The sequence below is a fragment of the Balaenoptera musculus genome, chromosome 3 (genome assembly GCF_009873245.2).
Source record: "Balaenoptera musculus isolate JJ_BM4_2016_0621 chromosome 3, mBalMus1.pri.v3, whole genome shotgun sequence".
NCBI lineage: Eukaryota > Metazoa > Chordata > Mammalia > Artiodactyla > Balaenopteridae > Balaenoptera > Balaenoptera musculus.
Genome location: NC_045787.1, coordinates 7,744,958 through 7,767,618, shown reverse-complemented (window position 1 = coordinate 7,767,618; position 22,661 = coordinate 7,744,958). Strand labels below are relative to the sequence as shown.

At 41.9% G+C, this 22,661-nt stretch overlaps 1 protein-coding gene across 4 annotated transcripts in view; it reads left to right on the top strand.

The window, feature by feature from the left end:
• Positions 1–22,661, top strand: part of SEMA5A (semaphorin 5A) — a 528,372-nt gene that overhangs the window by 156,366 nt on the left and 349,345 nt on the right. The window contains exon 1 of one of the 4 annotated variants that reach the window (XM_036846397.1): positions 21,293–21,303. The exons of the other annotated variants lie outside the window; for them this stretch is intronic. The gene's annotated coding sequence lies outside the window, so the exon portion shown is untranslated. Of the gene's footprint in view, positions 1–21,292; positions 21,304–22,661 lie in introns of those variants that run through there. 4 annotated transcript variants of the gene reach the window in all.

Genomic DNA, 22,661 nt, shown 5'->3' with positions numbered 1-22,661 from the left:
AGAGAATCTAGAAGATTCAAAGTCCCCCTTTTAAAAGGCCATGCAAACGAATTCATGATTACTGACCCTCAGCTGGGCACCAGGCACCCTGGCAACCTTTTGCAGGTTATTATATTAGCTCATTTAGTCCTTGCAATCATCCAGCGAGGTGGGCGTGGTATCCTTATTTCACCTCACAGAGCTGAAGTCACTGAGCCAAGGTTTGTATTTCTGTGTTTGGCTCACATCTGCCCAGCTCCAAGTAATGTATTCTTCTCACTGTGTCTCTCCACCAGAACCCCACTGGCTTTTATACATTATAAATCATTCAGTTCCATGAGAGTGAAGAAAGGTGACCAGGTGTGGAAGGAATGCTGTCCTGGGCCTTCAGAAACTAACCTTTAAATATGGCTTAAAATTAGGAAAGGTGTTGCGTATGCATGGAAAGTTTGAGAAGCCCTGAGATAGACCAAGTCATAGCCCCTGGGTGATAGGGATGATTTTTGTGAGAGCATGTAGGACAGTCCCCGTTGTGGGATTCCTGCAGAATTTTCGATCTCTGGGGAGACCATTTTTCTGTGAAGCCATTTTCTAAGTGTTATTCAGATTCTCTGGAGGGACACAAATGCTGTAACAGCAGGTGTTTTGAACACCCTGCTTTGTTTCCTGACGTGTGCAAACACAGTCTCCGGGGACGTTCCTGGAGTTGGCTGCTCGGGCCTGTTATTTCACGGTAGGATAAAATAATGAGTATCTTGATTAACTTTCTGTAACTCTAGAAATTGCTTCCAAACCACATTAAATCAGTGAGAGAACATGCCTGAGAGCTGGTTACCCTCTAGTCACCCTTTCTTTGGGCGGCCGGATAATCCCTTCTGGAATCTAGTACCTGTTGGAAAGAGGGAGACAGCAAAACAGCCCATTGCTTGTTGGTTTAGGGTTGGAATGCCAGCATCCCCCTTACATGAGTTAACCTTCGGAGGTCACCTGAGACGGTCTACCTGGAAGGCCTTAGTGTTTGATCATTCATTTGTAGTTATTTTCATCCTGTGATCTCAAGAACTAGCTATCAGAGGTGAGTCTAATCATGATTTCTGCCTAATAAGGGGAAATTATTTGTCTTCACATTATGTGCCAATGGGACACTGGAATGATCCTTTATAAGAGGAACCTTCTAATCACTCATCATTGCAAATATACATTTCAAAATAATTTGATTAAATAAGGAACCTAGTGATATAGTGTTAGAGACTTTGAGCTGTTACTAAATCTTATAAATGGTTTAGCCTTGGCTTGGAGATTTATCACTGGTATTAGTTACGGTAACTATAACTTGGTTACCAAGTTATGGGTAACCAAGCTGCAATTTTAGGCCTGCTTTTCTCATACATATATATAGGAGAGGGCTAGTTGGAACCACTTGACTTTATGACTTTGATTAGAAACAAAAATCATTGATGTACCCTGCTTAGTTTAACCTCATGGCAGGCAGCTAATGAAAGCATGTATCACCATGGTTAGGGGAAATATGACAACTCTGGGTTTCATGGATGAGGAAATTAAGAGAAGGGCCACATGTACGTCTTCTAAAGATGATTCACAGTAGGACACTGAGCCTGTCTTAGAACTTGGATATAAACGCCATGTATCACCTTTACTGTGTTTCTGACCAGCTCCAATAGTAGAATAGGAGAGCTGTGTGTGTACAGTTTCTGTTTGTCTTTTCTCTCATCCTCTTCTCTCTTATTAAGTTGTTTGTTTCTAAGGCTTAAACCTCTGAGCACTGACAAGGAATACTCAGCAAAGAAGATTAGCCCATTTTTCAACAGAGTATGAGATGGCTTGAAATGAGGGGTTCCAATTTTCGTTACAGTGTGACAGCAGGTGTGTGTTAATTATAGCATGCTAGTCAGTGTGAGATGCTGCATGTAAAGAATTCAATATTACAATCTTCACAACAACCCACGGGGAAAGTCCAATTAATATCCTCATTTTGTAATGAGGCAGTTGAGCTTTAGAATGGTTAAGTAACTCACCCAAAGTCACTCATCCAGCAAGGGGCAGAAACTCAGGAAGGCTGATGGTGGAGCTGGACTTCCCAACCTCTCCTGTACCTCCTCATTTGTCTCACAGACATTGACTGTGTCTCCATAATGTTTAATATCTAAGTTGTCTATTGTGATAAAAAAAATGTCTACTAATAAGACTGTCTCTGCCCATGGGCTGATGCTGTATTGAGGATACCAAGTCCATGAAGAATTATATCACTTTGTAAGTGGAATGATAAAAGATACGTGCAATGGGTTTTGAGTGCAAGGTCCAAGGAACAACTAGTTCTCATGTGGGATGAGAGTGGGTAAATAAACACGCTGTTGCAGATGCATCTGAGGTGGGCCTTCACAGGATAGGAGTTGTAGTTGGGAGAAGCCATTCTGAGCATAAAGAGTGAAAGGGGTGTGTAAGGGTAAGCACGCTGGTGTCTCAAGAATGCTGAATCGTGCGTGGTGCCTGGTGGAGGGTGAGATGGGGGTTTGGAGTAAGACTGTGTTGCATCTTGCCAGCCATGCTCAGGGACTGTCCCCAGGATCAAATGCAGAGGGTCAGGACAGAGGCGTTTAAACCATGTTGGGGATAGATGGAAGAGAAAGAAAAAACCAGTCATGATTCGACCAGAACGCTGGCTGGGGCAGGGAGAGAAGGACATTCACCACGTACCATTAATATATGCCCGGTGACGTGTTGGGAGCATTAAAAGCATGAGCTTGTGTGGTCCTCACACAAACCATGACAGTTAGATGGTCCTAGTATTTTAGATGAGGAAAGAGAGTTGGCAAAGGTTAGGAAACTCTTCCAAAGTTCTCAAGCTAGAAGGTAGGCTGAATTCAAACTCACATCTGTCTGATTCCAAAAGTCGTTGGGAAGACCTGTGGAATAATCCGATTTGAGATAAAGCTGTAGCATCTCTTCTGAGATGGAGGACGAGTTTGAAACATGCTGCTTCTAAAAATTCCAGAGAAGTGTCATTAGACAAGACAAGATGTCAACGTCCTTTGTTGCTCTGTGATTGTATGTTTACGTGGAACTAATTAGCCCCTGGCCATGGGCAAAATCACTTTATTAATAATAAGATATGTGGGTGTTTCATGGATCCTCCTTCATGGGTTTTGACATTCAGTGAAAAGAGTGGACCAAGAGGAAAGGGTTTAGACATCTGAGTCCTGTGTGTGTGTGTGTGTGTGTGTGTGTGTGTGTGTGAGAGAGAGAGAGTTTGTGTGCAGAGTTAATCATTTTAAGCACGTGGTTACAGCAAATAAGGACACAAGTCTCCCTGCTGTAGACCAGTGCAGAGGACTGTCTAGTGAGCCACATACGGGGCCCACTTGGATTGGGACAGGCTTCATTTGGTTTATCAGAGTGTGCTGAAGACACGCTGGCCTGCTCAGAGACACTGCTCTGGAAGGAATGGTGACAGTCAGGAGAAGAGGCAGCTGTTTGTTAGGGCTGAGTTGTGCTTAGCTAGCAACCCCAGGCCTATTCTTATCCTTGAATTCCTTAGGAAAACTCCCATGTGATGAGAACCCTGCCCAGAAAATCCCCATAGGATGAGAATCTTGCTCCGTGGTCTAGGAATAGATTTGTAAAGATACGCTGGCTAAAGATTTATATAGGGTTGTGATTTGGGGAAAACTTTACTCTTTTGTGATCTGAAATGCTAAGTTGACAGTTCACAGCACTCTGTGACCTCATGCTGTGGGGACAGTGGAGGGAGGGGTGAGACTAATATTTAAAGGCTGAGAAGGGGACCAAGGGTACAGATGCCACCCAGCCACCTGCATGCTCATTGGTTCTTCTGTTTACTTTTCTCTTTGGAAAATGAGAAATACAGTACTGGAAAAACTTTCCTTAGCTATCTGATATAATTGCTCTCACACTGGAAAAACACTGGGAAAAGAATAGGAATTTCTATTGAATATGTTTGGGTGAGGAAGTGTGGGCATAGTCTTTGGAGATTGTCCAAAGGTGCATGCACATGGCATGTTGGGGACATCAACTCTTGGGCTTAGAGCCAGGTCTCCACCAATACAATTATTAACTAATAGAATATAAGGAATATAAATGATCAGGTAATTCCTAATGATGGATAATATAAGTTATAAAGTAATTTTTCATTATAAATAGTGAAAGGTATTTAAATTTATTGCAGAGTCAGTTGTTTCATGAGTATGTATGCGGCAACAAGCTATCTGGATAATTAGTGCATTTCAACTTAAAAATCTGCTTTGATCTCAAAGTATTGAATAACAATGTCAATTTCAGATTGGGTTTTGTATGGCTCTTTTACTTCTTTATACACCAGTAGTTCATCCACCCCTGCCCCCCAACCCCATTTATGTCAGCCTAAGGGGAACCCAGCCTATGAAAAACTCTATATATGAAGACGTCTCTCCTTACTTACGGGGTCCCCACCATCACTGCCACCTCCATCACTGCTGGGGGCCCTCCTCCCCTAAACTGAAAAGATCCCCTAAAACCCCTCCTGGAAATCAGCTGTACACAAAGCTTCTTTCTCTACTCCCAGCTTCATCATCACAAGAACATGGTAGCCTGAGTTGGAATTTGGAATTTTTTTATAATAGCTTTACTTGATATATAATTCACATCCCATAAAATTCACCCTTTTAAAGTTTGCAGCACTTTTTCATATATTCACAGAGTTGTGCAATCACCACCATGTAATTTTAGAATATTTTCATCACCTCCGAAAGAAAACCTGTATCCATTAGCAAAATTTCCTCATTTGTTTCCCCCAATCCCCATATCTTCTGTCTCTATGGATTTGCCTCTTCTAGAAATTTCATATGAATGGAATCATAGAATATATAGCCTTTTGTGATTGGCTTCTTTCACTTAGCATAATGTTTTCAAGGTTCATCCAGGTTGTGACTGTATCAGCACTTTATTCTTTTTTCTAGCTGAATCATATTCCATTGTAGGACATTCCACATTTTCTTTTTCTAATCATCATTAAATAGTTGGTGGGCTTTCACATTATTTCCTCTTTTTTGGACTGTTATGAATCATTCTACTATCACCACTCATGTACATTTTTTGCATAGATATGTGTTTTAATTTTTCTTAGGTATATACCTAGAAGTGGAATTGCTAGACCATTGGGGTTCATTTTTACAGAGAGACAAGTAGTTTAGTACCGTCTTACATTTGAAGTGCAGCATACACTCTACACATTTTTTAAATGTGGGACTTTCTCCAGTGGGGTTGGTATTCTATGGCTGCAAAGTTGTCAGTCTGCCTAAAGCAGTCGGTCATTATACCATTGGCGAGACAGGATGGCACAGTGGTTTCTGAGTCAAGCACATGTGAATTCACGTTCTGGCGCTGCCCCTTTCTAGACGGCTGATAACCTGCAGCCAAAAGGTTTTGAGTTCTCTGAGTCATAGTATCTTGACTGGATAAAACGCGGGTCTGTGATTCACAAACTCTCACAGCTTTTTCCAAAGTATTTCTTGTCATTGCATGCAGAAAATGGTAACATTGTGTGGGTAGATTTGGTAAATGGTGGAGACTACTTACCTAGAGGCAGAAGGGGGGTGGTCCCCGGCACACCTGGATTGCAGCTCTTCGGTATCCTAAGCTATACCGGGCTACTCACCTGTGGCTCTCACCTGCTAGGAAATTGTTTTCTCACTGTGTCTGTACTCTTGCCTTTTCCTGTAACCTCTTCTGTTCTAATCTCTGAGAATCACCATTAACCACTAGAGAAAAATATTGGACTATAAACTAAGCTTTTGAAGGGTTATGATCTCATTGTATTTTATCTTAAGTATGGCGCATGGGAGAAACTCACAAGATAAATGAAGACTCCAGCGACATGCTTTTGAACACTTTAGCTCTGACTTCCATTTAGGAAGCTATGGATGACCACCGCAAACGCCCTTCATTTGATCTAACATTTGATACCACACCATCGTCATAGTTTTTCTAGGCTTTCGAACATTATCCTGTTTTTCTCGATTTGTTTTTTTCTGCGCTGGCTTTGGCCAGCAGGTCTTGGGTCACTGTACTGCTTAGGTAATGAATCTAATTTAAATTCTAGTTTCCTACTGTGAGCAAAATCTCTGGCCATGGGCTTCCCTGGTGGCGCAGTGGTTGAGAATCTGCCTGCCAATGCAGGGGACACGGGTTCGAGCCCTGGTCTGGGAAGATCCCACATGCCGCGGAGCAACTGGGCCCGTGAGCCACAATTACTGAGCCTGCGCGTCTGGAGCCTGTGCTCCGCAACAAGAGAGGCCGTGATAGTGAGAGGCCCGCGCACCGCGATGAAGAGTGGCCCCCGCTTGCCGCAACTGGAGAAAGCCCTCGCACAGAAACGAAGACCCAACACAGCCATGAATAAATAAATTAATTAATTAAAAAAAAAAAAACCGTTTAAAAAAAAAAAAAAAATCTCTGGCCATGAGGAATTTCCTGCAGAGAATTTGGGTATGTCATCTTGTTCTGTTGTACTTTTCTCTGAAGCTTACAGCCCTGATCAGCTCTTCTCTGAGAAGAGGACCACTCAGATGTAGTAGGTGCTCCTGAGTTAGGAGGATGCTTTTCAGGTGGTGACCTAGCTCTGATGAGATGCAAGAATCTAGTCCTTTTAAAAATAATTAATGGTTGTTTTCGAAACCATCTTTCCTGTTCTTGCTAGCATCTTCAAGCATGACACGTGTAACAAATGTTCAGAGACTGGACTTATTAGACAGAGCTGCTTCTGTCCTCTGGTGATGAAAGGAGTCAGAGAGGGGACTTACATTCCCAACTCATCTTGATTCTCCTCTGTAGCATTCTCTCAGTAAAAGAATACGTAAACACTTCTTCTGATGATAATAATTACACATGCCCATCTGCAGTAAACTTGCAAAACAACCCCCAAAGGTATTAAAAATCTATGCAGAACCGCACATCTCAGATGATTCTAATGATCGGGTGTATTTTCCTCCAGATGTTAATTGTAACAATTCAGATCCACGTTGTGGTGTCTAACAATTATTGAGCACTTACAGTGGGGTTGGCATTGTTCTAAGGGTTTCACATTGGTTAAAAAATTAAATCCTCAAAGCTTATCTCCACTTGAAGACAGAAATACAGGCCATACAACCAGCAAGAAACTGAACTGGGATTTGCATCCCATGTTCAGTCAGACTCAGCACCCAGGCTCCCAGCGTTTGTATGTTTACATTTCTCTATGAGAATGTCTGTGTGTCCATGCATGTGAGCTCTCATTTGTGGGTGTGCTCTGTGTGCACACATGCACTTGTTTATATGCTAGGCACAGAGTTTAGTTTTCTGCCCACACATTCAATATTGTATCTTGAGTATTTCTCATGTCCTTAAAATTTCTCTTAAAAACAGTATCCTCTTACTGTTTTTCTCTTAAAAACAGATCAGACCTTCCTGATCTTCTTTATTTGTATATTTCCCTTTCCCTAAACAGAAGCTTCCAGATCATGGTTGTAATACATAATAATCAGACTAGCAGGGATATATTTCAAAGTAAATCTTTGTTGACTTATCTGATGAATTCCTTTGGAGAAAGTCCTAGAGATGAAACCGCCAAAGCAAAGTGTATGAATACAATTAAGCCCCTTAAGATTTTTCTGTGTATGTGTGTGTGTGTGTGTGTGTGTGTGTGTTGGTGTATCAAAGAAAAAAAAATTGAGTTTTGTCAAGCAGCCATAGCCACCGCCAAGCGCCTAGTTGTTCACATTTCAAAAATAGCAATTGTTAAAGCAATACCGGATTCTGCAAGGTGAAAACGAGCTTTTCTTTTGGACTTCTTAAATACGTAGCTTTCTTCCATAACTTGCCAATTTATTATGATTCATTAGACTAGTTACCAACTAGATAGATCTGTCCCTGCTGCAAGGGGTTGTCCTCAAACAGCAAGCTTTGTGCTTGGAAAACATCCGACTTTCCAGAATGAAGTGTTTGTGAGTGAAAGCACAGCCTCTCCACCTGCAATCTTATCTCTGTGGGTAAGGACCTGCTTCTTGTGGTCCTGTGGTTGTAATCAAAGAGAACCGCGTGAATTTTCCAGAATAGCGAGCTTAACCATAACATTTTGCCTCTTACATATAGTGTTAGAGAAGGTACGTCACTTTCATCTAGGCACTCAACCGGAAACACGATCTACCGCATATCGACAAAACAAACATGTGAGCTAACTTTCCTGTAATGATTTCACAGTATGTGCTATTTACCAAGCTAAAGGGGCAACTTTGAGAACAAAAATGCAGGATGGCCATGTCAGGATGGAAAGCATTTGTCAAAGCCTGTCCGCCTGATCATTTCCTCTCTGTATGAGCTGAGGGCTTTGCTTATTATGGTTTATCTGCCAAGGCTGATAAAACCAATCCCATTTTCTTAGTTAGAGTGAAGATTTCCTTTTTTTCCCAAGTAAAATGAGTGTAGTAAGTAAAGGAGTTGGAGGTCCCAGTTGTAGAAATGTCTGTACTGACTCATGGTTTACACCAGCATGTCATGTGTTTTCATCATAAGTGTTCTTCACCCGACTTTAAATGAGAATAATAGGAATTTCCTGTTTTGTTTGGAGAATCCTTATGGGAAGTTGGCTTCTGCTCTGTCAACATTTCTACCTTCTAACCATTCCGTCTTTAAACATGCCCTGCTTTCTGTCCTGCCCTCAGCTCCTGTTCTCCCATCATTTTCTATCCCTTATCCCGAGTGAGTCAACCTGAGCTGAATCTAAAGATGGACATTAGGGCTCCAGTCTCATTAGTTAATCTAGAAAACACATCTCACCCCATTCACTTATATTAAACCTAAATATTTTTACTCACTTTAAGTTACAAACTAAATCAATGCTTGTTGAAAATTCAAACAGTACAGAAGAATATAAGATAGCCCCACTGCCTAGGAGTAAACACAATTTTCTTTCACCTACAAACATATAAACATAAAAATCATTTGGTTTATTTCAGTCAAAAATGGGACCCCTCTCTTTCTTTCTCTCTCTATAGATAAATAAATATCTACACTTTATTTTTTCACTCAGCATCATTATTGGATTTTTACGTCCGTGTACAGAGTTTTACTACATTGGTTTTACAAGCTGTATACTATTTAATAGGATGGATGTGCCATGATTTATTTGATTTCATTACTTATAACTTTGGTCTTTAAATTTCATGCAGATAAATGTGTTTACTACCCCCATTCTCAGTAAATTCTACCCTGAGACTTTATTCTGTTTCTCTGCCCAAAATGTGATCTTTTTATTCAGTCACATGATTCCCATGCTTCCAAAACTCACTTGTTCTCCAACCTCCTCCTATGTTAGCCGGACCCTTCTTTCCACTATTTGTAAGTGGTTGGTTGATCCATTCATTCAACAGATATTAGACATTTTCTATGTGCAAAAAAATGTGGTGGGCTTTGAGGGGCTACAGTCGCGAGTAGGGCACAGGCTCTCCTGCGTGGTCCTCCCATACAGCAGGGATGTCATGTCACAGGCAGAAGAAGCTGGACAGTGTGAGCTGAGGGCTGTGGAGACAATTGTAGCACAAGGAGGCTCAGTGGGGGCCTCCTTGTTTCTCACTGGGGAAGTGGTCATGGGAATGGGGGAGCTGGTGTTGGATCTGGACCTCAGAGGAGGCATGAGGTTCTAATACAGACATAGGAGAGTGTGTTCCAGGCAGAAAGGTGGAAGTGGACAAACAGCGTGGGTGGGGCTGAGGAGAATTAGTGAGTCTAATTGATCCAAGTGGTTTGATCATGGAGAGGTGATGAAATAGTGAATTATCTCCATTGTTCATTCAGTTATTTATTCACTTTCACGTGAGCACGACTGTGAAGTTTCTGTTTACATTTCCTTGCTTTTTAAATACATTTTTTATGTTTTATTTGTCACATTTTTAAATTGTCTTAAAACATGTTTCCATGATGTTTATTATCTTTGTAAAACTGAAATATAATTGATTTACAATATTGTGTTTAAATATAGTCTTAACAAATTCAAATTATTGTTTAGTTTTGCTTCTTTGTATATTTGCACTAAATAGTGATTTACTATATTATATATTATTCTTGACTTTTTCTCTCACTGTGATGTTTCCATTATCTGTTTATGTTGTATGTAGCTGGTGTCTATCCATTTTCCCCGTGATATAATACACCATAAAATTTTCCATTCTCTCAGTGGACACCTGTATTATTTCTGGGTCTTTGCTATTATGAAAAACGCTGCTATGAATGTTCCTTTATAAGCTTCCTGGGGAGATGTGGAATTTTCCTAAGGCTGAGGCCACCCACCATCACAGCTCTTTTTAAACAGTGAACTGATTTTATCATCTCTTTGTAGGAAGACACTAATTTGGTGGTTAGAGATTTTCTTTTCCTGCAAGATTTAAGAAGCATTTTTTTAAATAGCTCTTACTTATTAAAACTTTTTTAGTGCTTCCTAATCACTAGGGAATTTTCTATGTTCTTTCAGATTAACTCGTATAATCTTAAGCTATGGGTTTTTATCTCCGTATGACAGATAATGGAACCTGAGACATAAAGTTATTGTTGGAGCTAATTGGAACCCAGGCGGTCTGGGTCCAGAGTCCATGTTTTCAGCATCTCTGGAATGCTGCCTCTCCCAAAGTAGCCATGGTGGGCAGGGCGGGTCACCAGGACATTGTAGGCTGAGGGGTACCATAGGTAGTTCTTAATTTTCACAAGGCGAAATCAAGCAAGCAGGCATCCTGCGGCAGTGTTTAGCCCCCTTCACTGTTAAGGAACAGCGTGCCAAATTGGTGCAATCTGTCATTGCTTTTCCTGGACTTGTATTTAGGAATCATTCTTTTTGTGTTTCCATTAATATATCCACCATCACGTAGCTTTTAATATTTTGAAGTGCAGAATTTAACACACTTGGGGATTACTTTCAACCACGGAGACCTTTATTGTAATGTCCTCAATGACCTTTCCACATTTCAGGCTAATGAACTGAAGAATAAAACACCACGTGTCCACAGCACATCTGCGTGTCCCCGCATTGCATTATGCGCTAATCGTTCGATGTTTTTGTGGCAGCTAATTCATGGTCTTCGTTGACTTGTTCTCCTGAAATCTCACCTAATAGATTGATTCCTTGTGAGGGAACTTGTAGTTTTCCATGGAAACGCTCCCAAAACTTGCCGTGAGCACTCCTCAGCGGCACTGGCAGAAAGTATCCAGGCCTTTACAATGATTTTTCCATCACTTAGATGAAGGCTGTCTTGGTTTCTCTCCCCTCTAGGATCTAGTCGGTCAGTCGATAATACTTAATATCATACTGTCTTCTGGGCCCTGGGGACATCCAGCAAGCAAGACCCAGGCTCAGTCCTCCAGTTCTGATATTCTTGTGGGTTAAACAGGCCATAAACAGATACACATCAGTTGAGTGATTTCACGTAGTTTTGAGTGACTTGAAGAAGTGAACATAGAGGAATCTGGTAGAGGGGAAGCGGCTGTGCTTCAGCTGGCCTGGTTGGGGAGGCCTTTCTGAGGAGGCGACATTGAAGGACACCTGAGTAATGAGAAGGAGGCCCCTTGGAAGGACCTAGAGAAACAACCTCTGGACCTAAGGACCAGCAAGTGGCATCTGAAAGGTGATGAGTTGGTGGGCGAAAATACCAGAGAGATGAGTGTATGCGTGTGCGTGGCCCCAGCACGGCGCATGGGAGTGCTGGGGAAAGTGCAGAAGTGGGTGGGGACAACCCTTTAAAGAATACAGATATTTTATTTTCGTTGATTCTTTGTTTCCAGCTATATTGAGGTACAATTGACAAATAAAAATTGCATATATTTACAGCGTACAACATGATGTGTGTTTTTGTTTTTTGGGGTTTTTTTAAAGAGCAAATAAGATGGGAATTTTATTGGAAAATTATCTGAACAATTTTATGAAACTTATGTAACTTTGATAACAAAACCTAAAAAAGGTAATACACAATCACAACTGACTTAAGATCTTAGTCAAGTGAATTAAGCAGCTGTAATAAAATAACAATCTGCCTTGATTTAGTTATAGTTAGGCTTGTAATGCAAAGGTGCTCCAGTATTAGGAAATCATATAAACATACCATATCATTAGGACAAACTGCAACGTGATGTTTTGATATATGTACACCTTGTGAAATGATTATCACAATCAAACTAATGAGCATATCCATCACGTCACATAGTTACCTTTGTGTGTGTGTGTGCGTGTGTGTGTGTGTGTGGTGAGGACATTTCAGATCTACTCTCTTAGCACATTTCAAGGACACAATATGGTATTATTAACGATAGTCACCATGCTGTCCATTAGATTTCCAGAACGTATCCAGCCTGCATAACTGAATCTTTGTACCCCTTGATCAACATCTCCCTGTTTCTCCCACTCCCCAGCCCTTGGCAGCCAATTCTACTCTCTGCTTCTCTGAGTTTGACTTGTTCAGTCTCTTTACGAAGATTGCTCTGGTTGTAACGTAGATAATAGGCTTTGTTGCAGGGGAGGCAAGAGTGAAAGCCCCAAGACCCCGACTAGAAAGGCTTCTGCTGAGTCGGGGGGAGAGAGGAAGCGGCTTCACGTGGGACTGCAGCCATGGAGGTGAGAGGGGGCCACGTGCGTGATCCATAGGACAGGGTTTACTGATGGTTTAGAGTGGCAGGTGGGGGAATTAGAGAAGCCAGAATGACTCTAGCTGTGATGGGGAGGACTCAGGCGGGAAGCAGATTTGGGGAAGAGGGGCAACTGAGGGTTTGTTAGGTCCATGTTTGGTTGGAGGTAATTCTCCGCACTCAAGTAGAAGAGAAGAGAGGATGGAAGTTGCAGTGTCAGGGTCAGGTTGGAGCTGGGATATACATCTATGTTCACCTGCTGATGGTTGCTCTTCCATAACTTGAGCTCCCAGGAGGATGTGTAGATGGTGAGCAGAGGGTGACACTAGACACTAAGCCCATCTCATAGTTGTTCAAGGGCTGGTGCACATTCTTCACTATCTAGATTAAATTATGATCAGTGAGGTCTCAGGCTCCAGGACTGGTGAATGATGCTGCCAGTCACTTCGTGAAATTTCTGTCCCCGAGCAAACACGTATTCAGGCCCAACTGAAGTCAGTTGGTAGAAATAGAGCACCTGCTAATTTTTTTTAGCCAGAGGATCCATGTGTCTAGCAGAGCTCCCGATTCCTAGTCAATAAATGATAACTGCAGAAACGAGGTATACACTGGGACGGTACCTTCAGTGTAGCGAGATGACCATGGATTTGGAGCCAGGGATGTATCTGTTAGAATTGTTAGCTCTTCCATTTATCTGTGGGACCTTCTTGAGTCTTCACATCTGTAGACTAGGAAAGAATGCTAATACTTATTTTACAGGCTTATTTCAGGAAAACAAGAGATGTATTAATGTTGTGCATCAACATATAACCTTCTTTGCAGTTTCTTGTATTTTATTGTTCTCCGATTAGCGGAATCTTTGATTTTGATATGATGTGGCTCAGTATATTTTTCTTGTGATGAGAACTTTTAAGATTTACTCTCTTAGCAAATTTCAAATATGCAGTACAATATAGTTATTTTTTATTTTTGTAAGGATTTCTTATTCTTGTTTTTAATAAATGGACCCCAAAATTGTAATTAGTGCTCTTGAGGTCTATCTTTTTTGTCCTTAGACCAAAGAGTGTGACACATTTGAACTCAAATGAATCAGCTTTGGTGTATTGGTCCACTGGCCTAATAGGTATCATCAGACATCACACACAAGGGCCATTCCCAACTGAAATCTGAAAACACCAATCAGAGGCCTTTTCACTAAATAGCCTAGTTTTCCCAAGTGTATCAGTAGGCTATTATCTGTAAATTTATCTGATACAATTTCAAGGTATTTGTATTTTCACCCTGGAATAATGAATTTGATGAATTTACTTCTGCTGTGAATTGTAATATCTTCCTCTTTTTTTTGTCTTTTGATTTTTCAAGTGGTTCCAGCAAATTATGGTGTGCCAGAATAATTTATTCAAACCCCTCAGGGTTCACACACTTCAGTTATATCTTCCATGTGCTTTCATGTTTCCAGACCCGGGAGACTTCCTCTTTTTAGCTGGTCTGCCTATAGTAATCCCTTCATCCCTTTGACCACTAATTGGAAAATTATGACATTTAGAAAGGACATTTCTCAAAACCATGGGAATCCTCATATTTGGACCAGATGTTAAGAGAATTTTAATAGAGGAATAAAACATCTGTGACAATGAATAGCAGAGTCGTAGAAGGAAAGGGAACAAGAATTGCATTTTAATGGAAGCATAAATATTGATTAGAAGGTAGAGAGGTGTATGTTGATTTACATTGTTTTTCTCCATTAACTCATTCCTCAGGTGGTAACTTTTTGTATCTGCTACATCCTGTATTGTCCAGAGGTTGAGATTTTCACAGCCTGTTTTAGAATGAGGCACATACACAGGCAATTGTAGTTCAGGGTGATAACGACTATAATAGAAATGAGTGTTGATGTACAGAGGGGCCACATGGAGATGGGGGGGGGGAACTGGGAAAAAGTCAGAGAAGGCTACTCAGAGATGAAGCTTAAGAATTGGAACTAGAGGCAGGGAAACCTGTCAAAAACAGCTGACAATGTAGACGTGAGAAATAGAGAGGGTTGGTTAGGGTGGGGAGTGGGGCATGATTCTAAATATGGGTAAAAGGGAAGAGTTGTCAGAACATAGAGACATAATGACACATGACCTTTGGGAAGATGAAGGAGGAGAAAATTGTGGGTGAGTCCTCAAAGAGAGAAATTGGGGTGGGGTGAACTTTCATTTAAAGGGAAGACGGGAGTAAGGGTTCTGGATGCCGTAAGCACACAGGGAGATTGGGGTGTTAAGGAAACCAGGGAGGAGAGGGTTTGCGGAAATATTCAGTAGGAGAGGTCATGGGCGCAGATGCCATGGTGATAGATGTCCAGTTGCATCAGCTTACCGGACTTGGCAATCAGAAGGCGACCAATGAGGCTGACCAGGGCAGAAACGTTGGGGAGCATTCCTTTCTTCCTGCCAATGTTGCATGCTTTTGCAGGTCATCATAGATGTCACACCTTCTAGGTGACAAGAGACAAAGTGGCCCTCCAGCTCCTGCCTATCTTACCTAAAAATGAACGGGAGCCATGAATAGTAATTGTCACATTATGAGAGTCATTTATAATGTGATTATTTTGTTCTGTCCCTATGAGTTTCCTCTCTCTAGATAAATCCTTTAGAAATTGTCAATATAGTTATGTTGCCTTGAAAGACTCGTTATTTAAGGGTTTTTTTTTTTTTTCATTCTTAGAAAGTATTCCTGTTGATTTAGCTAGCACAGAAGTATATTGAATGAACCTACACTTAGTTTTAAAACCTGCTGACAGATAAAATTAATATTGCCTTTGTGTAAATAATAATTTTACCTAATGGACTTCATTTATTTTTATGGTCCCTCCAGGCGATCTGGAGCTAAACAAGGGGAAAAAGACAAAAGTGTAATAACAATTCCCTTTGAAGAGAGATATAAAATAAGGTCACTGGAGCTGAACCATTATTGAAATGTGTAAAATACGTCAATGTTTGCTTTTTCCCATTTTATTCCGTGAAGTCATTTTATATAGCCATAAAATCCTATCTCATCTCAGTTCAGATACGATGAAAACCTATGAGTAATAAAGTCATTTTCTTACTCAGTTACCTGAAGGTGGCATCTGGCAGTGTTTCTGTACTTGAGGGTAGTCAGTGTTTTCATTAAGACATTCCTAAAAACGTTGCACTAATTCATTTGTGTTAAACCTCTTTTGGCTGAAATTTGGCAGTCACGGTACATGGGTTAAAATAATATAAACAGGATCCAATTTTCATAAAAATGTACCTAAAAAGTGAAGATGCAATATGTCTGGTGAACATCCTGATTGCCCTTATAGACTCAACGCAATAACAAGAAAACTTTAATTTTGCTTTATTTCCCAAAGAATAAAATGTTCGGTTATTGTTTTTGAAAAAGGTTAGAAGAATCTATTTACTTGAACACTGTGCATTAACTTAAGTTTACTGTTTTATTGATCCCTCATTTAATCCCATTTCCTGCTCAGTACCTAGAATGTCTGACATTACTACTAGGAAAGAGCACAGATTCATTCAACACGTTCCTTCCAGCCATGAAGACACTGAGGGCTTGGATGCCCCCTGACCTTTATTCCCCCTTCTTTGAACACTTGAACTTGAACCCCTTCAGAAGCCATAGCTTCTGTCTTCTTCCTCCATTCAGAGGGATTCCTCCCTTTTCTATGTCCCCTAAGGCTTTGCTCCTACTTCTAGGATAATTTGGTAATTATCAAAAGATGGACTTTTACTTGCTTGACTACTCGTACCTGTGAGCTGGAAATGCCCAGACTGTGTCCTCTTCTGTGTTGGAGGGCTGTCCCTTGCCCACAGGTGGCATCCTTCAGTATGACTGGCTGGATTAATGATGCCCCCTGTTTCCAGGCCATGGGTTCATCTCTTACACTTTACTCTGGGGAGAAGACTATGTTTCTGGGGGTAATTCGGGTTGTTTGAACTTGTGGCCATAAATGTGTGGTTTTTGCCAGTGTGAGCAGGAAGGCTGAGTGTGCCAGGCAAAGGGCCAGTGGGTTTTGCTCCTGTTTTGACATGGCCTGACACTGCGCACTTGATCTTACCTTAACCTGTAAGATCTGTTCAATTCATTTGAGCCTTCGCTTTCTCTGCTGCAAAGTGAAGGGAGAGATGAGGTGATTTCAGCCAGCCCTTCCACCTCTCAGATTCAGTGAGTTGTTGACTCACTTCCTGCCTCCTGTGTGCCAAGGGGCTGCATAAACCATCCGACAATGGTGCTTGTTCAGGGGCAAGGGATGGGTGAGTTCTGGTGATGCTAAAGAGAACGTCGGCTACGTGATTTCTGATTCATTCAGATGGCCGATTCAGCTTGTTGGAATGCATACATTTGGGGCTGTAACTGCGTGTTCAACCCGTAGCTTGTTTACGATACAAAGGAGACGTCAAAGCTTAGAAACGCGAAAGGTTATATGACTTTCCATGGAACCCGTGATGAGGAGGCAGGCACTGTAATTGGTTCATCAGGGTTTCCCAGGAAGGATCTGCCACTTTGGCTGGAGTAGGCGGCCGCTGTGTGTGCAGAAGGTGGAAGCCAGCCTTGACCTTGGGTAGTGGGAAGACTCGGGGCAGAAGTGGGGCCCAAGGCATCAGCAAACATGCAAAGAGTGTGCAAGGCTTACCCAGAGGACCGTGGCTAGGCTGGAGGGGCTGAAGGGAAGCCCTGGCACTGGGAGTAGTGGAGGTGAAATTAGGAGGAGTTGGTTCATTGGTGGAAGGGCAGAGTATTCTCTTCGGAAAGCAGTGGAAAATCCTGAGAGGGTTTGAATAGGGCAAGGCTGTTTACCTGGCAGCAGCTGACGACTGTGCAGTAGATGTCGTAACACCATGTTTGGCTGTGCCAGCGTGTGCGGGAATAAGGCTCCATGGTTTGTTCAGATGATGGACTGATTTCTTCAGTGGTTCTGCTGCTTCGGTTCAGGCTGGGGCTTTAGTCCTCTGGGGGAGTGTTTCATCTGATCCCATGGAATAGGGCCAAGTGATGGATGGAAAGATGAGGGCAAACACAGACCTTTCAGAAGAGCTGTCCATCCCCTTCTTATAAATCCTGTCGTTGTGCTTCTGATGTTACAGCAGACTGTAACTTTTTGCAGTTGAGATGCGCACGCGAAGTGTCCTCCAAAGGGCTGCTGTGCTCCAGTGGGTGTGGGGCTCGGCTTCCTGGTCCTCTCCGAGCAGCTCATTGGTCAGTTCTCTCACCTGACTTCTCCACCTTGTCTGCAGTGGCGGTCCTAAAGCCATCAGGTAGGAGCCGGGCTGGCAGAGTTTCTGTGGACTCTCTGAGTTGCGCCCATGGATCTGGTCACTTCCAACTTCACAGTGGGTCAAAGACTCAGAGGAACACCAGCCTCCCCTGAAAAAAAGTACATGAAGCTTATTTTGGATCTGTTTTTATTAATCACTAGTTAGACTTTGTTCCTGAAGCAAAACTTCTTGTGTAAGCTTTCATTCTTTTGATTTCTATTTTATCTGACAGCAGTTTTTTTTTTAACTAAAAGGAACAGTTATTTTCTATTCGCCAAAGCCTATTCATTTGCAGTGTGGGTGTGAATGAGAAATGTTATTTATTGCACAAACATGTATATACGGAGTTTTGCTTATTTAGATCGAGTTTATAGAGAGAACCTACTCCCACATCAGGAAACTAAAGGGAAGGCTTCAGGGATTTTGAAGTAGATGTAACAAAAATGCTCCTGTTTTGTAGCCCAAAGTGGCCTGCTGTAATAAATCTTCCTATTGGCAAAATCAACTTGTTCAGTATTAAGTCACCAAACATATTTTTAATTTTCCAGAGGTGGTAGGATGAAATTCGAACTACTTTTATTGAAATTGATCCTTTGAAAATTCCTTCATCATGTATTTCCCCGATGTAGCAAATAGTTATAATTAACGTGACTTTCGTTTTTATTGAAATTTTGCTGAAATGACTCGATACGAATTCAGTTGGGTGATTTATATAAGCATATTTAAAAATAATCTTTCAAGTGACGATAGCTTATTTAATTTCTAAAGAGGGAGAGGTATTTTGATACATACAAATGAGAGATTCTCATCCAGGGCGATTTGACAAAGTCTGGAGCCAATGTTGGCACAGATTGGGGGGTTGCTACTGGCATCTAGTGGGTGGAGAGGCCAGGGATGCAGCTAAATGCACAGAACAGCTCCCAGAACAAAGAATTACCTGGCTCGAAATGTCAATAGATTGAGCACTGAAATCTCTGATATAAATATGCTTCTCCCCACCCCACCATATCCCACTGAGAGGTGAGAGTCCAGGGTGGAAGGACCTGATATTTAGATCTGAGCCTGTTTTGAGTAAAGGACTATTCAACGAGTTAGCTTTGCATGGTAGGATGCTCAGAAAACCCTGATCTAAATGAAAACTGTGAACACCCCTCCCTGGTACCTTACCAGGCTGACTGTTTACAGTACCTTTATTTTAAGAAAAAAGGTAACGTGTTATAGTCTGAAAATTATAAACTTCTAAAAATCACCTGTTCTCATTAAATGTGCTTCCCTTAGCTTAACGTGGCAAACGTATAATTTCATCTCATCCCCATAGGACCATGGGTCTGTCCCATTTTAGCAGCTCTTTCACTTGACAGGGCGTTTTCTTCTCTAATCATCACTTTCAACATCCCAGGGAAGGAACGTTTCAGGCACTTGTGTTATTCTTCTTCACCTTTCCTTCGGGAAGCAAGATGTTAGGATTGAGATGGGAATGCATGGCTATTGGAAATACAGGACAGGTCCAATTGGCAGTTGTCTGTATAACTTGTTTCATGGTTAACAGAAGGGGATTCTGTGTTGGCTTGGGTCTGACACACTGAAAACTATCTGCAAGAGAAGAATTTGCTTTTAGCCCTAGGGTGACCTGAGCTCAGTCTCAGAGGTCAAGATGGCCGTGCTCCCGTCCATTTCTGTGATGGATTTCTGTTCAGTGGGAGTTGATGTGTCAGAGACGCTGCTCTGGGTGCCTCTTGGGTGCCAGGTGTGGGTGTAATTGCTTGGTGTCCTGCCTGCCACAGAGCTAGCTAGCACTTGCTGAGAGTTCACTGCTACTTTCATTATCCTTCCCATAATTTTTTATCATCACCATTTTGTTTTGATGTGGGGCAGTGATACTCTACCTGCAGCCCTTTCCCAAGTGGACTGGTGAGGGTGCTCCAAATCTCCTTGCTCTGAACAGATCAAAATTACATCTAAAACATCTTTAGCAGGACTTCCCTGGTGGTTTAGTGGTTAAGAATCCGCCTGCCAGTGCAGGGGACACAGGTTCGAGCCCTGGTCCGGGAAGATCCTACATGCCGCAGAGCAACTAAGCCCGTGCGCCACAATAGCCCTTGTGCCTAGAGCCCATGCTCCACAGCAAGAGAAGCCACCACAATGAGATGCCCGCGCACCACAATGAGATGCCCGCGCACCACAATGAGATGCCCGCGCACCACAACAAAGAATAGCCCCTGCTCGCCACAGCTAGAGAAAGCCCGCGCGCAGCAATGAAGACCCAACGCAGCCAAAAAATAAAAATAAAAAAAATAAAATAAAACGCCTCTAACAGGTGTTACTCTTTTTAAACTTAATTTCTTATTTTATATTGGAATATAGTTGATTTACAATGTTGTGTTAGTTTCAGGTGTACAGCAAAGTCATTCAGTTCTACATATACATCTAACCGTTCTTTTTCAGATTCTTTCCCCATATAGGTTATTACAGAATATTGAGTAGAGTTCCCTGTGCTGTACAGTAGGTCCTTGTTGATTATCTATTTTATGTATAGTAGTGTCTATGTGTTAATCCCAAACTCCTATTAAGATATGTCATTTGGTAAAATGTCATGTCGTAAGTCTCAGGTCAGAGGGAGAAGAAAGATGGGCTGCTTCATGTATTTGCCTCCAGACTGGAGTTCAGGAGCAGTCTCCAGTTTTGCAGACTGTGACCCCTTTTCCAAGAGTGAAATTAATCATACTTTTAATTTATAACCCAGGAAAAAATAGCACGTGTGCCTCCATTGTCCATTACAATGTACTGGCCTGGTCAGGGATTATGGACCCATTGGACAGATGTATCCTTGGCTCCCAGTTTTCCTCTCCATTCCTTCCTCCACGTTCATGCTCAGACTCTCTCCCTCCTCCAGAAACCATACTCTTGCCTCATCATGATTTGCAGCCCCTTCACTTTTTTCTCTTCCTAATTTGAACATTTCCATCCATGGGAGGATTGAGTCAATGGGGCACAAAATATGGAGACTGTGAAATTCGATGTACCCTCCACTTCGTGTTTTCTCCATCTTGACATCTCACCATGTATTCGTGTGCACACCCCTTTTTAAAGAAGAGACCCCTCTCCTCCCTTTCATAACAACCCTCTCTACTGGAACCTTAATAGTTTGCCACCCCGGTTTTTTTTCTGGATCTTATACCACCTCTCCCTCTTAAATCTACAATCTCTTCTCCACTCACCACTCCTCAGAAAAGAAGCCACATTTAATGATCTGTTTTCTGTACCCTAAAATTTTCTGAACTTTGGTCCTTCAGTGCTTACCTGATTTCATTGAATTTTCTGGGGTTACCTAGCATTCAAGGTACCACAGATATTCTGCCCTACTTTTGCTTCATCTGTTCCCTTCTTGGTTTCTCATGTCATGGATTCTGTCTCCTGTTTTTCTGAAACTGACCCCAAAGTTGACCATTGACTGTCCTTTGACTAAAGCCAGTAGTCTTCGCTCTACCTCATCAGCATACAGTGGATGAGGTCTCTTTTTATTTTTATTTTTTAATTTTTTATTAAAAATTTTTTTTAACATCTTTATTGGAGTATAATTGCTTTACAATGTTGTATTAGTTTCTGCTGTATAACAAAGTGAATCAGCTATATGTATACATATATCCCCATATCCCCTCCCTCTTGTGTCTCCCTCCCACCCTCTCTATCCCACCCCTCTAGGTGCTTTGGTACCGAGTTGATCTCCCTGTGCGATGCAGCTGCTTTCCACTAGCTATCTATTTTACATTTGAGACCTCTTTTTAAAATGTGTTATTTCTATCCTCCAACTTAACTTGGCTCCCATGGTGCTGTGTTCACTTGATGCGCTATATCTGTTCTCTTGTCTCATCTTCGTGTGGTTACTTTTCTTGAACAAATTCTAAATATTCACTTCTCTTTAGCCCTTTTTTTCTCTCATGCTTTCCCTTGGTGTGTCTCAACCACACCCATGATTTTAAACATTCCAAAGATTATATGCTGTCTCTGAATTCTTTTTTTTCCTGAGCATCCAACCTGGATTTTCCACAATCTGCTGCATTTCCTTAAATATTCTCTTGGCATCTTAAATCCAACATGCACAAAACCAAATGATCATATCCTCCTCTAAAACATCTTCTGTTGATTATCATATTTTAAAAAATGGCATGACTGTCCTCAAAGTGACTCACATTCTTTATCTTCAGTCCATCTGTGCCTCTTTGCTTTCTGTTCCTCCCAATTTAACAGATTAGAACAACAACCATTTATTATATTTCACACTTCGGGGGTTAGGAAATTGGACAGCGCTCAACTAGTTGATTTCTTTGCTCTTGTGATACTAAAGTCACTCAGTGGGTTTCGACTTTACTCATATATCAGGTGCCTTGGTGGGGCTGGTTGGGAAGCTGGGCTTAGTCGGAAACATCACCAGGAGGACCTATATCTGGTCTCCCTGGCATGGCAGTTTCAGGGACAATGGGCTTCTGACCCAGTGTCTCAGTGCCCCAGAGGAGACAGGAAGTAGAAACTGCTAGCCTCTTAGGGTATGGGCTTGGAAACTAGGGTACCATCACTTCTGACCCAGTGTCTCAGTGCCCCAGAGGAGACAGGAAGTAGAAACTGCTAGCCTCTTAGGGTATGGGCTTGGAAACTAGGGTACCATCACTTCTGTTGTATCTGACTGAGCACAGCAGTCAGAGAGCCAACCCAGATTCAAGAGAGGGGGTGAAGATCCAGCCTTCAGTG